Here is a 10,754-nt window from a genome sequence, read left to right on the forward strand (position 1 = left end):
ATACCATTGCACTCCAGTCTGGGCGACAGAGTGAGACCCTGTCTCAAAAAAAAAAAAAAAGAAAAGAAAATAAAGAAAAATGAAAAGAAAAAGCGTGGTCTTAAATAAGTAGTATCAAATTGGGAGCTTGTTATAAAAGTAAATTTTTAGTCCTTCCCCCAGGCCTTTTGAATCCTGCTTGCTTTTTTTGAAATAATGGTCTCACTCTCTTGCTCAGGCTGGAGTACAGTGGTGCCATCAGGACTCACTGCAGCCTCAAACTCCGTGAGTCAAGGGAGTCACTACACCCGGCCAGGATCAGTTTCTTAAGTACATTCTTCAGAATTTCCTTTTATGAATATTGTGGAAGCAAAATCTTTCACTTAATTTGTCTTAAATGCCTGTTTTTCATCTTCCTTTTTGAACTTTTTTAAATTTATTTATTTTTTCTTTTTTTGAGATGGATTCTTGCTCTGTGGCCCAGGCTGGAGTGCAGTGGCCCAGGCTGGAGTGCAGTGGCTCAATCTTGGCTCATTGCAGCCTCAGCCTCCCGGGTTCAAGCAGTTCTTGCACCTCAAACTCCCAAGTAGCTGGGATTATGGGTGCACGCCACCACACCTGGCTAATTTTTGTATTTTTAGTAGAGGCAGAGTTTCACCATGTTGGCCAGTTTGGTCTTAAACTCCTGACCACAAGTGATCCACCCACCTCGGCCTCCCAAAGTGCTGGGATTACAGGAGTGAGCCACTGCACCCGGCCAAAAGCTATTTTTTGAGGAGTAAAATTCTAAGTTCGCACTTAACTTTTTTTCTCTTGTGAAGTCAGCAGTCAATCAGCTTCTGAGATCATTTGTCTCTGGTATGCTGTTGTTTCACTATGTTGTGTTTAACTGAAAATACTTTTTTTTTTTTAATCCTGGTTGAAATTCAGTGGACTTCTTAAACCTGTGTTCTTAAACAGATTGGTCCTAAAAATTTCTTAGCTACTGTCTCTTCAAATATTACCCTTTTGGCCAGGCATGGTGGCTCACACCTATAATCCCAACACTTTGGGAGGCCAAGGCAGGAGAATGACTTGAGCCCAGGAGCTCAAGAGGAACCTGGGTAACATAGTGAGGCCCTGTCTCTACAGAAAATAAATTTTTTTAATTAGCTAGGTATGTTGGCACATGCCTGTGGTCCCAGCTACTCGGGAGGCTGAGGTCGGAGGATTGCTTGAGCCCAGGAGTTCAAGGCTGCAGTGAGCCATGGTTGTGCCACTGCACTCCAGCCTGAGCAGCAGAGAAAGAACTTATCTTTAAAAAAAAATTACCTCTTTACCATTTTCTCTCTCCTTGCCTTCCAGAACTCCAAATTTATCAATACATGTTAGATTGTCTTAATTTATCCTCCATATCTATTTACTGCTCTTTCATGTTTCCCTTCTTCTTATCTTTCTTTACTGAAGCCTGGATAATTTCTATTGTCATATCATTCAGTTCATTTATTTTTCTGTTCACTTGTATATAATCTGAGGTTAAACTTGTCCATTATTTTATTCATTTCATTTCTAGAAGTTCTATTTTTTAAAATTATTAGGCTATTTTCTATAGTTTCCTGTTTTAAATAGGTATTTTCCTTTCCTTTTTTTTTTTTTTTTTTTGAGACAGAGTCTCACTCTGTCACCCAGACTGGACTGCACCCTCGACCTCCTTGGGCTCAAGCGATCCTCCCACTTCAGCGCCCCAAGTAGCTGAGACTACAGGCGTGTGCCACCACACCTGGCTAATTTTTGTATTTTTGGTAGAGATGGGGTTTCACCATGTTGCCCAGGATGGTCTGGAACTCCTGGGCTCAAGCGATCCTCTTGCCTTGGCCTCCCATAGTACTATGATTACAGGAGTGAGCCACCATGTCTGCCTTAAATAGGTATTTTCTTTCTTCTTCTTTTTTTTTTTGTCAAGAGAATTAAATCGTTTATTGATTACACATGGTAATGGATGACACACAAACTTCATTCCCATCTATAATTTTATCTGGTACCATCATTCAATTTAGATACATTGCATAGGATAGGCCAACAATCTTTTTTTTTTTTTTTTTGAGACGGAGTCTCACTCTGTCACCTAGGCTGGAGAGCAGTGGAGCGATATCAGCTCACTGCACCCTCCACCTCCTGGGTTCAAGGGATTCTCCTGCCTCAGCCTCTGGAGTAGCTGGGAGTACAGGCGCAGGCCACTGCGCCCAGCTAATTTTTTTTTTTTTTTTTTTTTTGTATTTTTAGTAGAGATGGTGTTTCACCTTGTTGCCCAGGATGGTCTGAATCTCCTGACCTCCTGATCCGCCCGCCTCGGCCTCCCAAAGTACTTGATTAGAGGCAGAAGCCACCACACCCTGCCAACAATCATTTCTATAACCAATAATTCCATGATTTTGCTTGAGTAATCCCTTTTAGTGATGAACTTCAGGTCAGAACAGTAACTATCAGTTCAACTACACTAACGTTTCTGAAGACAACGGCTTTTCCACCCAAGCAGGTTGCATATAAATTCCAAATAGAACCTGGTGTCAGGCCAGGCACGGTGACTCACGCCTGTAATCCCAGCACTTTGGGAGGCCAAGGCGGGTGGATCACCTGAGGTCGGGAGTTCAAGACCAAACTGACCAACATGGAGAAACCCCGTCTCTACTAAAAATACCAAAAAAATTAGCTGGGCGTGGTGGCAGGCACCTGTAGTCCCAGCTACTCGGGAGGCTGAGGCAGGAGAATGGCGTGAACCCAGGAGGCGGAGCTTTCAGTGAGCCGAGATCGCGCCACTGCACTCCAGCCTGGGAGACAGAGAGAGACTCTGTCTCAAAAAAAAAAAAAAAAAAAAAAAAAACAAAATTTAGCTGGGCATGGTGCCGCATGCCTGTAATCCCAGCTACTCAGGAGGCTGAGGCAGGAGAATCGCTTGAACCGGGGAGACGGAGGTTGTGGTGAGCCGAGATCGTGTCATTGCACTCCAGTCTAGGCAACAAGAGGGAAACTGCGTCTCAAAAAAAAAAAAAAAAAGAACCTGGCATCACCTGAAGAAGTTCTAACTTCATGCTGTTGGGGAAATTTACCAAGATGGCTTCAGAGTAGACTAACTTTACACAGCACGTTAAAAAAAAAAAAAGACATTTATTGAGCGTCATGATCAGAGTATTACATTTAGCAATGAACAGCATGGGTGCAAAAAAAAAAAAATCTACATTAAAACCCTTTGTTGGAATGCTTTATACTTTCCACAGAACAGAAACTAAAATAAGCTGTTATACATAATTAGTCACAAATACAGTCCTCGAGTTTTTTGCCCATCCACATGTGTGTTTGTCTAAAACATGTCTTCTTTGTAGCAGCTAGGCCCTGCCACCACTGTGCTTGGCTAAGTTGGTGAATCTGTTGTAACCTGTAGCTCCACTGGGTCACTTCTCTGGCTTTCCTCTCCTGCTAAGCTTTGTTTCCTAATTAAAATCTTCTGCCACTGCCATAGCTACTGCTGCTACTGGAACCGCCATGGCCACCTTGGTTTCGTGGTTGGGCAAAGTATTGGCCTCCACCACCATAGGGGCCAGAGCTTCTGCCTCCAAAGTTTCTTCCCTTCATGGGTCTGAAATTTGAAGACGATTGTTGTGATTGCCAACATTATCGTAGCTTCCACCACCCCCAAAATTGCTTCCATCATTACCAAATCCATTATAGCCATCCCCACTGCCACCATATCCACCACCACCACAGCTGTCATTAAAGCCACCAAGACCACTTAAGTTTCCTCCATGACCAAAATTGTCATTCCCACCGAAACTACCTCCATGACCACCACCAAAGTTTCCAGAGCCACTTTGACCTCTGTGGTTGGCTGAAGCACCAGCCATCTCTTGCTTTAACAGGGCTTTCCTAACTTCACAGTATGGTATTTCTGAATGACAGTCTGGTAGTCACAGGTTATAAAGGCAAAGCCCCTTTTCTTGCCACTGACTCAGTCAGTCATGATTTCAATCACTTCAATTTTTCCATACTGTTCAAAATAATCTCTTAGGTGCTGTTCTTCAGTGTCTTCTTTTTTTTTTTTTTTTTTTTTTTTTGAGACGGAGTTTCGCTCTGTCACCCAGGCTGGAGTGCAATGGTGCAATCTCGGCTCACCACAACCTCCGCCTCCCAGGTTCAAGCGATTCTCCTGCTTCAGCCTCCCAGAGTAACTGGGATTACAGGCATGCGCCACCACACCTGGCTAATTTTGTATTTTTAGTAGAGACTGGGTTTCTCTGTGTTGGTCAGGCTGGTCTTGAACTCCCGACCTCAGGTGATCCGCCCACCTCGGCCTCCCAAAGTGCTGGGATTATAGGCGTGAGCCAGTGGCCAGGCCCTGTGTCTTCTTTAATGCCACCAACAAATATCTTTTTCACAGTTAAGTGGGCACCGGGTCTTTGAGAATCTCCTCTTGAGACAGCTCTCTGTTTCCACAGCTCTTCTGTCCACCTTGTGTGGCCTTGCATTCATGGCTGCATCCACTGCCTCCACAGGGGCATATGTGACAAACCCAAAGCCCCAGGAGCGCTTGGTGCTTGGATCTCTCATTACCACACAGTCTGTGAGTGTTCCCCATTGCTCAAAATGGCTCCTCAGGCTCTCATTCAAAGCTCAACCCTCCAGTGAAGAGCTTCCTCTGCTGTTCTGGTTCTTTAGGAAACTCTGCCTTAGACATGATGGCAGGGGGAAGAGAGGCTTTAACAATGCTCCCTCCGTGGTGTTCATGAGCCTAATAAATAGGTATTTTCTACTTTGTATTTTTTTTTTTTTCTTAAATAAGTAAAATGGTGACCAGGCACGGTGGCTCACACCTGTAATCCCAGCATTTCGGGAGGCTGAGGAGGGTGGATCACCTGAGGTTGGGAGTTGGAGACCAGCCTAACCAACATGGAGGAACCCCATCTCTACTAAAAATACAAAAGTAGCCAGGCGTGGTGGTGCATGACTGTAATCCCAGCTACTTGGGAGGCTGAGGCAGGGGAATCATTTGAACCCGGGAGGTGGAGGTTGTGGTGAACCAAGATCGTGCCATTGCACCCAGCCTGGGCAACAAGAGCGAAACTCCGTCTCAAAAAAAAAAAAAAAAAAAAGGAAGTAAAATGTTTTTTTCACCTTGTATGTGTGATAATTTAAATTTCTCAAATATTTATAGATGTTTTCCATTTAATTCTATTGTATGTGGTTTCTTCTTTCTTCTGGTTTTCATTTATATAGTAGCATTTCTTTGAGTGCTTAATGTTTGTTACTGTAAGCTGCTCAGTTTTCTTAGAAAATAATTTGTGAGTTATTGAGGTACATTCCTCCAGAGAGGATTCGTATTTGTTTCTTCCATGCACCTGTTACTCAACTTAGAGTAATAGCTTGAGGCTTTTATGGACCTGTTTTGGCTGTAGATCATCACAAGTCAGTCTTTCAGTGACAGTATTTTTTAGTACTTAGTTCTACTTAGTTCCACAGGAACTTTTTGTGCAGTACCCTGAGGATGAATGGGTATGCTGGTTTTCATCTCCACCTAAAGGGTCCAAGCTTTATTGGGAGAATGGTCTCCTATGGGATTCTCCAAGCCCTCGGCTTTACCTTGTCTCTGGAACCACTGTGAAGCCAAAGCTGCAGTTCACCAGGTTGAGCAAATGCCCTTAGGGCAAAGTGATCTCAGGGCCATAGCATCAAACAACCTCAAGAGCATCATTTAGGTGAATAGAATCCAAATGGTGCCTCCTGGTGTTGTACACCTGGACAGTGTTGTCCATTTACCTGTCTAGATTCCTTCTTCACTTCTCTTTGACCTAATAATTTCTTTCTTTCTTGCCCATGCTCAACGCTTCTAAGAGGTTTAAGAATTTTTTTTTAATTCAGTCTTTTAAATTGTTTCCAGTGGGAGGTGCAGTCTGAATTCCTAGCCTGCCATATACCTGGAAACAGAGATCTCAAAACTCAACTTGATATACTCTACGATTTTGAAAATATCTGATAGCCCAATTTGTTCAATTCATAATTACCTTTTTTTTTTTCTGGCACCAAAGCTTTAAGTAGAAATAGTTTGATGGAATCGGAAAGAATCCATAATCCGTGGTACTTAACTCTTCCCTCATGAATATTGCTAACAAATGTATGGATTTACATTGAAATACCAAAGTAGCTCAAAGATCTCATAGTGACCACGATTTTTAAAATAGTGACCACATTTTAAAATGCTTCTCAGAAAATGAGTACGTTAAACCAAAATCATGTGTGTCACTTGCATGGAAAGTGCTGTGTCTCCATAGTTACACTAAAACATAACAAATACAAAGGGGAAATGTCGTTTGGTGGTTGATAAGCTAAACGGAAGTGAGTCTTGTACTATAATACTAGAAATGTTTTTAAACTTTCACTCAAGGATTGAGGGTTTCATATCCTCCTGTATTACCCCTTGCTAAAACATAAGTAAGCATAGTTATGGAAAAAACACATAGGCAGTCATTGCTAAGACTCAGTGTATTGATGTCATGTAGAAAAACATGATACAGAGATCTGTTTTTGTGGTTTATTTAATTGTCTTTGTTGTTTATAGTATTTGCTCTGAAGTATAACTCTATAAAATTTTAACAAAGACAAAGACAATCTGTCTTAGCCCAATGTTATATTAGCCCTATTCCCCACTTGGGAAAAAGTATTTTATAACACATATCAAATCAGCCTTGGAGACCATAGCATCCAATTATGCCTAGAGTGTCCTAGATATTCGATAAATGTTTGTTGAGTCAATTACTTAATGGACAATACATAATGGGTTGTTGTAAATAAAGCAGAGCAGTGACTAAAATGTTGACTTGGTCATATTATGGGAACATTAAAGAAGGAAAATGCCTGGGATTCAATGCCCATTCTAGGACTCTCTGGTGCTATGGCTCTGGGTAATCCATAACCACGTGGGGCCCCAGTTTCTTCATTACTTGCCCTGTTCTTTGGTCAGACTGCACAGTCACTCCTTGTACATGCTGCATAATTTCCCAGTTCAGGGTCCTTGTCCTTATGGTTATCTAAAATGCCCTTGCCTCATCCACTGTATGACTAAACCTATCTAGTCATGATATCCTTCTTTTTTTTTTTTCTGAAGGAAAATTTGTATTATTTTAATTATTTTTATGTACAGAAAACTCAACAGTGTACATTTAACCCAGTTTAGTGGCAAGTTATTTAGCCTTTGCCTTTTCGAGCTTGGCGATACGAGCCACAGACTTAGGACCCAGGACGTTGCCGCCCCAGTGACGGCGGATCTCATCATATCTGTCGTTGTAATTGGTCCTGATAGCTTCCACCAGCTTAGCCAAAGCGCCTTTGTCTTCAGAGTTCACCTGTGTGAAGGCGACAGTGGTGCAAGTCTTCCTGTGGACTAGACGTCCCAGTCTTGCCTTCCCCTTGATAATGCAGTAAGGGACCCCCATTTTACGACACAGGGCAGGCAAGAAGACAACCAGCTCGATGGGATCCACGTCGTGTGCAATCACCACCAGCTGAGCTTTCTTGTTCTCCACCAAGGTGGTGACGGTGTTAACTCCTGCTCAAAGGACAGGTGGTCTCTTCGTGGGGACGTCCCCTTTGCCAGCAGCTTTCTTCTTGGCCCAGGCCAACAGTCTCTGCTTCCTCTCTTGCTTTGTCTCTGGTCTGTACTTGTGGGCCAGCTTAAGCAGCTAAGTAGCTGTTTGGCGGTCCAGGGCCTGGGTGAACTGGTTAATCGCAGGAGGCACTTTCAGCCGCTTATAGAGGATGGCTCTCTGCCGCTGCAACCTGATATAGCGGGGCCATTTCACAAAGCGGATGAGGTCTCTTTTGGGCTGGATGTCCTGTCTAATGCCAAAATTCTTAGGCCTTTTCTCAAACAGGGGATTCACCACTTTCTTAGCCTCCTGCTTCTTCACGACAGCAGGGGCCGGAGCCACCTTCTTTCCCTTGTCCTTCTTTCCTTTAGGCATCTTGGGCGGCGGGAGGAGCGATATCCTACTTCTTGTAATCCTTGTAGTATAAATATTCTCCTACCAAGCTTCCTTGACACCACCCTGACTAGAAGCTAACTTTTCCTCTGAGCTATTTGAATAGCATCTTTTTCCTTTTAATTCAAATGGTGTCATTATTTAATACTTTATAGCGTATATTATGATCTTTTATGTAGATATCCATACTATACTGCTTCTTTGCTAGACTGAATGTTCATAAGGGTAGAGCCCGTGCTTGCTATATTTTTGTAGTTCTCCATAACACCTAGCAAAATACATTAAAGAGTATATGTGTTCAGTAAATATCTGTTGAATCTGAATATAGAGCATAATAATGCTTTTAATGCTTTTCTTTCTCTTTTCTTTCTTTCTTTTCTTTAATCTTTCTTTTATTTTCTCTTTCTTTCTCTTCCTTTCCTTTTCTTTCCCTTCCTTTCTTTTCTTTTCTTTTCTTTCTTTTTGATAGGCTCTCACTCTGTCGCCCAGGCTGGAGTGCAGTGGCGCGATCTTGGCTCACTGCAACCTCCACCTCCTGGGTTCAAGTGATTCCCTGCCTCAGCCTCCCCAGTAGCTGAGATTACAGGCGCCTGCCACAACACCCAGCTCTTTTTTGTATTTTTAGTAGAGACAGGGTTTCACCATGTTGGCAGGCTGGTCTCAAACTCCTAGCCTCAAGTGATCTGCCTGCCTTGGCCTCCCAAAGTGCTGGGATTACAGGCATGAGTCACTGCACCGGGTCCAATAATGCTTTTGTTTTCTTTTCTTTCTTTCTTTCTTTCTTTTTTTTTTTTTTTTTAGGCAGAGTTTTGCTCTATCCCCCAGCTGGAGTGTGGTGGTGGGATCTCAGCTCACTGCAACCTCTGGCTCCCGGGTTCAAGTGATTCCCCTGCCTCAGCCTCCTGAGTAGCTGGGACTACAGGCATGCGCCACATGCCCAGCTAATTTTTTCTTCTTATTTTAGTAGAGACGGGGTTTCACCACATTGGCCAGAATGGCCTCTATCTCCTGACCTCCTTGTGATCCACCCGCCTGAGCCTCCCAGAGTGTTGGGATTACAGGCATGAGCCACTGTGCCTGGTCCCAGTAATGCTTTTCTTGCTGATGATAGAGGGCTGCATCAAATTATAGCCTGAGGCCATTTATACCTTTTAGACCAATGATTGTGGAGCATTAATGGGGAATGCTGGATATAAATAAGTAAGGGAAATTGCATAAGCTATTTATCCATTAGTGGGAGAAGAAAAGAGAATACTTGGGCGGATCAGATCCCATTTCAAAGCAGAGATGAAAGTGAAATTGAAGCAAGAGTAGAAAGCAACAAGAGCAGCATAGGTTGGTTACTCTATTTTGGTCATTTAAGAAAGTTCTTTTCTCAACTGCCTGTTTTTAGACTATGCATACCTGTGTATAGCTAGCATAGTATGTACCTGGTTTTGACAGATTCCCTGAGGACTTGAGCCAGAAGATGAATTGCATCTTTAGAATATGGTTAATAATTTCACAGACATACTGTTGAGTGAAAGAAAACAAATACAATATAATATGTGCTGTCTGAGTCTATTAATATGAAGTTCAAAAACAGGCAAAACTAAATTGTGGTGATAAAAGTCAAAACAATGGTTATCCCTAGAGGGTGCTGACTAGTATAGGGCACAAAGATTCTTCAGAGGTGCTAGTAACAATCTATATGTTGATCTGAGTGGTGGTTACATGGTACATACACATGTAAAAATATTTTGAGTTGTCCACTTAGAAGTTATGCACTTTGGCCAGGCTCGGTGGCTCACACCTGTAATCCCAGCACTTTGGGAGGCTGAGGTGGGCGCATCACCTGAGGTCAGGAGGTCGAGACTAGCCTGGCCAACATGGCGAAACCCCATCTCTACTAAAAATACAAAAACCACCCAGGGGGGTGGGCGCCTATAATCCCAGTTACTCAGGAGGCTGAGGCATGAGAATTGTTTGAACCTGGGAGGCAGAAGTTGCAGTGAGCTTCCGAGATTGTGCCAATGCACTCTAACCTGGGCAACAAGAGCAAGACTCCATCTCAAAAAAAAAAAAAAAAAAAAAAAGGGCCAGGCACAGTGGCTCATGCCTATAATCCCAGCACTTTGGGAGGTGGAGGAGGGCAGATTACATGAAGTTAGGAGTTTGAGACCAGCCTGGCCAACATGGAGAAACACAATTGCTACTAAAAATACAAAAATTAGCTGGGCGTGGTGGCAGGCGCCTGTAATCCCAGCTACTCAGGAGGCTGAGGCAGGAGAATTGCTTGAGCCTGGGAGGTGGAGGTTGCAGTGAGCCAAGACTGTGTCACTGCACTGCAGCCTGGCTGACAGAGCAAGACTCTGTCTAAAAAAAAAAAAAAAAAAAGTTGTGCACTTTACTGTAGGTAAGTTATATCTCAATTTAAAAAAAGAATCCAAATTGCCTTCTGTATCCCTGATGAGCAGGTAAAGGATAGACTGGAGCTATGCAGTGTGTTTCCTGGAAAAATAAAGCAGACTTTTTAAAATTCCAGAGTTTTCTCCAGGAACCTGTGACCAGATGGCTCTTATAAATAATGCATCAAAATATGGTTAGGACTAGAAGAATTCATGATGTGTGATAAAAAGAAAACAACCAATGATCATGTAGTTTACTCTTTTTGGCTTTCATTGCAATTTTCTGGAAGAGTCAGGATTACTAATAAATGGTCATGCAGCAAGAATGGAATAAGTCCTGCAGCACGAGGATACTTGCTGGCTGTGAAACCTTCAATAACTT

The 10,754-nt window shown here is 42.9% G+C and overlaps 2 pseudogenes; both read right to left on the minus strand.

Moving 5' to 3' along the window:
* Window positions 1–3,412: 3,412 nt before the first annotated feature.
* LOC129013858 (heterogeneous nuclear ribonucleoprotein A1-like) lies at window positions 3,413–4,560 on the minus strand (annotated as a pseudogene).
* Window positions 4,561–7,090: 2,530 nt separating this feature from the next.
* On the minus strand, window positions 7,091–7,975 carry LOC129014496 (large ribosomal subunit protein eL8-like; annotated as a pseudogene).
* Between the last annotated feature and the right edge of the window lie 2,779 nt (window positions 7,976–10,754).

Source organism: Pongo pygmaeus, chromosome 16 (assembly GCF_028885625.2).
Source record: "Pongo pygmaeus isolate AG05252 chromosome 16, NHGRI_mPonPyg2-v2.0_pri, whole genome shotgun sequence".
Classification (NCBI taxonomy): domain Eukaryota; kingdom Metazoa; phylum Chordata; class Mammalia; order Primates; family Hominidae; genus Pongo; species Pongo pygmaeus.